At 35.9% G+C, this 4,568-nt stretch overlaps 1 long non-coding RNA gene across 1 annotated transcript in view; it reads right to left on the bottom strand.

Moving 5' to 3' along the window:
* Positions 1-2,368: 2,368 nt before the first annotated feature.
* Positions 2,369-4,568, bottom strand: part of LOC107709029 (uncharacterized) — a 3,130-nt gene continuing 930 nt past the window's right edge. The window contains exons 2-3 of the long non-coding RNA XR_001636428.1: positions 4,253-4,317; positions 2,369-3,062 (exon numbers count right to left, since the gene is read on the bottom strand). This is a non-coding gene — a long non-coding RNA (uncharacterized LOC107709029). The remainder of the gene's footprint in view (positions 3,063-4,252; positions 4,318-4,568) is intronic.

The following is a 4,568-nucleotide window of genomic DNA, read 5'->3' as shown; positions in this document are numbered from 1 at the left end:
CAATTGTTTCAAAGTACCGTGACTGATTCCAAAAGGGTTCATTCAGCTGAGGTCAATTACATAAAGACTGAATCATTGTTTGGAGGCGAAGACCTTTATGTGGTGGCTGGGTTCTAATATGTATGAATAAATATTTATGGTCATGATTAGATACTTTCATTTACATGATTGCAGCCAGTTCCCGTGTCTCATATGTGCGTGCCAGATATACCAGAAATGTGTTTCTGAGATACACTGTAACATTCACTGCACATTAGTATATGGCATAACTGAATGCAGTTGCACATCATAGAACGTTTAGAAGATTTTAAAATTGTAGTTGAAATTTTTTAAGAAGGGTTACTGTTGTTAGCTAAAATTAAATGTAACCTAAATATATTAATATAACTATAAAGTTTTCAGTAATTAAAGCTGATATAGATAGATAGATTTTGTATAACAATACCGAAGTGCACAATATTGCACTGCAACATTTTCACAGAACAGAGAGAGACAATTCTGTGAAATCACGTGAAATAAAACAAGACGAAAGTGGCAGAGAGAAGGGAAACAGACTTCAGAAGCAATGATGCAGAAGTCTTTGACAGACAAACAGTGGCCTCTGTAAATCACCCCAGAGAAACAGTCTGCTTGACCCTGACATCAAGCCACCACTTGTGAATGAAAACCTCAGTAACACAAGCAGGTCTAGGAAAGATAACACTGGTCTGGAGACTCAAACAAAAACAAAAGGGTTATGTTATCACCCTCTCATATCACGACAGCTTTGTGTGACCTACTGAGGGTGACCCTAATTTATTCAGCAGTTGCCATCCATGACTGACGAGCAGCCAGCAGGAAAAAATTACTTGAACCTTACCTTAATTGAACCCTCTGAGAAAATAATAATAATTATTATATATATTTTTTTTTTTTTTTTTTAAATACTCAAGAACACTATTCAGTATACCAAGCAATACTTAACAGTACAGTAGTTTATTGCAAAGATACACTGTATAAATAAATAACAATGAAATAAATTGATGCAGGGATGACATATTTTTATAGGACAAAACCCAGAAATCAGTTCGCATTTTATCACTTTGGGTTCCATTGCCCTGAAGTCAATGTGTTTTTGAATGGGTTTGTGGTTAAATGCTTTCATTAAAAAAGTACAAGAATTTTTACATTTGATTCTATGACAAAAAAAATACATATGCATAATACCGACTTTTTTTTTAAGCTTTTACTTTCTTGTAAAAGGCGGCTGCTAACAAGTCGCTAAATAGAACTACAGAGGATGTTGGGGACATTAAACGGTTGGTTCACCCAAAAATGAAAATTCTGTCATTAATTACTCACCCTCATGTCGTTCTAAACCCGTAAGACCTCCATTCATCTTCGGAACACACATTAAGATATTTTTGATGGAATCTGACAGCTCTCTGACCCTCCCATAGACAGCAAGGGTACTACCACGATCAACGTCCAGAAACGTAGCAAGGAGATCGGTAAAATAACCTATGTGAGCATGTATGTATATATATATATATCACATTGTCTCAATAGAATGAGTGTAAATACTTCAAAATTCCAATATGACAGTATGGTTGCTTCACTTTTTATGACATAATCAATCCAGTTCTCTATTATAGATCAGTAGTTTGAGGCGTCACCCTATAGCGCCATTTTGGAGAGTATCCACTGAACGCAAACAGCGTATGTTGTTCTGTGTCAGCTGCGTCACGCGGATACGTTGTTTTCGTTCAAATCAAAGCACAAACAACGTAGAAAACGTATCGCGCAGCTGACACAGAACACCATACGCTGTTTGCGTTCAGTGGATACTCTCCAAAATGGCGCTATAGGGTGACGCGGAAGAGACGAATTGTTGAATAAAGTCGTTTTTTTTCTTTTCTTTTGCGCACAAAAAGTATTCTCGTAGCTTCGTAATATTACGGTTGAACCCCTGATGTGACATGGATTATTTTACCGATCTCCTTGCTAAGTTTCTGGGCGTTGATCTTGATCTTAATTTGTGTTCCGAAGATGAACGGAGGTCTTACGGGTTTAGAACGACATGAGGGTGAGTAATTAATGACAGAATTTTCATTTTTGGGTGAACTATCCCTTTAATGTCCCCAACATCCTCTGTAGTTCTATTTAGCGACTTGTTAGCAGCCGCCTTTTACAAGAAAGTAAAAGCTTAAATGTTGCACTGAAAAGGGTAAGCTACTACTTACTAGTTCACAGCACATTGTGTTTATAATCATTCTCTTGCAAACTATTCTAACTCAAACTTTTAAGGTATTTATTTAATAAGGATTGAAATAATTTATTTACAGCCTATATTAATTTATAGCCTATATTTATCTTTTTACTTCTGCTAATTGTATTTAGGCTTAAGTTGTGAAGATTTGTAAAAATTATCATGATGAGAAAAACGTGAAATTATAAACTTTTGATGGTCTCAGAGCTTATTTTCTGCAATATTCCACAAGCCATTGGAAAAATACAGTTGGATTTTTGTCGATGGAACCAGGGTAATGCCAACTTCCGTTTGGCCCACAAAAATACATCATCACTGCAGCCCTCTATACTTATGAAGATGCATATACTGATGTACAAAATTGTGTAAAGTATCGATCAACAAAAAATAACTTAAATATTTTCATTTGAATAAGGTACAAAATAATCACATCCAATTGAATTATTTCTGAAAAAGAGCATATGCAGTGTTGATGTGGCTGATTTATCAGCAGCCATTACCATGAATGATTGCATGCAGTTGACTGCAGGGCTCATATGATTATGATTATGTCTCAATACTCTTGACATGCAAGCCACCACATCTTCATCTTCAGCATATAAGACCTCTTTGGAGTAACAATAAGGTAAGACTGAATTTGTGGCGTCTCTCTGAACAGAAAGCTGGCTCTTTCTTGCAGTGGGTGGTTGATGTGGGGTTGACCCTGAGGTCAAACAGTGGTGACCCGACGGACTGTCTTTCCTCCCTTGTAGTACAAGTTAGAAAAATCTTCCTCTTTCTGATTTTGAGAGCGGAAAATTATGATATCAGGAACCTGTTGAGAACAATAGATCAATTTTGCATTCATTGAAATGTTTCATCCTGGCATGGTGGTTCCCCTAGTGTCTATGATGATTATGAACCTGGCAGTTTCAGCCTGAGGTAAGAAAATATGATTTCTTGAGAGTTCAACAGTTTCAAATGAAATGCTTAAAAATTACAAGGTTGTTTCCTGAAAATGACCCAGCATACAATTAGCATTAAAGGGATAGTTCACCCAAAAATGAAAATTCGGTCATAATTTACTCACCCTCATGTCGTTCCAAACCTGTATGAGTTGCTTTCTTATGTTGAACATAAAAGAAGATATTTTGAAGATTGCTGGTAATCAAACAGTTGGTGGTTGCCATTGACTTCCATAGTAGGAAAAAAAAATACTATGGAAGTCAATGGCAACCACCAACTGTTTGATTACCAGCCATCTTCAAAATATCTATATGACTATTTGATTTTCTGAATTATCTAAAAATATGTATGTAATTGTATGTAATCACAGTAAGATTACAGAAAGTTTAAGATATTTTCAGAAATAAAAGATGATTACATCAAAGTATCATTGTGCATCATTTACAGTACTTAATTGTTTGACTGAATCTTCCTTCACAAATAGTATGGAGAGATGATCAGTGTTTTCCCCAGGTGTGAGGCAGAAGACTTTAGACTGAGGTGTCAGAAATCCACCACTAGTTTTGAATAATGCAGAGGCTGTAATTCTCTCTCCTCTTACCCGCGGAGGGCTGATGATGTTTATCATGCTGTCAGCTCTGTTCTTGAGTGAGTTAGACCTATCGGACTGCGCCATCTAGAGTTTCATGCCAAAACTCTGTATTTCAGTCTTTCTACTTCAAAATTTCACGGTTAATTCAAATTTTTTTAGCACCTGTTTCTAACCCCATTTTCTTTTCAGTGTGCAAAAAGCCAGCCTTATTGTGGCAAAGTTTTTTATTTTATTTTACAAAAACACTTAACTAACTTTTTGGTTAGTAAATAAAAGATGATTACATCAAAGTATCATTGTGCATCATTTACAGTACTTAATTGTTTGACTGAATCTTCCTTCACAAATAGTATGGAGAGATGATCAGTGTTTTCCCCAGGTGTGAGGCAGAAGACTTTAGACTGAGGTGTCAGAAATCCACCACTAGTTTTGAATAATGCAGAGGCTGTAATTCTCTCTCCTCTTACCCGCGGAGGGCTGATGATGTTTATCATGCTGTCAGCTCTGTTCTTGAGCTCATGGTGCCCTGAACCTGAGGGGTGAAGAGCAGTTGTGTGTGTGACTTTACATCTTACAGACATAAATAACACTGCACAGTGTGCTCTTATGCTGCACTTAAATGTATGCTTGTCTAATTTCTCAGTAGTAATAAAGCAACATATTTAAAATTAAGATAGTAAGCTTTATACCTTTTTTTTATTCACTTATAAAAAAAAAAAATTTTTTAAACGTTTCAGAGAGAGAAATATATTTGTATCTTTTTTTTTTTTGGCCCTGTTTTCT

Source organism: Sinocyclocheilus rhinocerous, unplaced genomic scaffold (genome assembly GCF_001515625.1).
Source record: "Sinocyclocheilus rhinocerous isolate Xijiao unplaced genomic scaffold, SAMN03320098_v1.1 scaffold10944, whole genome shotgun sequence".
NCBI classification, from domain to species: domain Eukaryota; kingdom Metazoa; phylum Chordata; class Actinopteri; order Cypriniformes; family Cyprinidae; genus Sinocyclocheilus; species Sinocyclocheilus rhinocerous.
The sequence above is the reverse complement of the archived record's forward strand: the minus strand, read 5'-3'. Positions and strand labels throughout refer to the sequence as shown.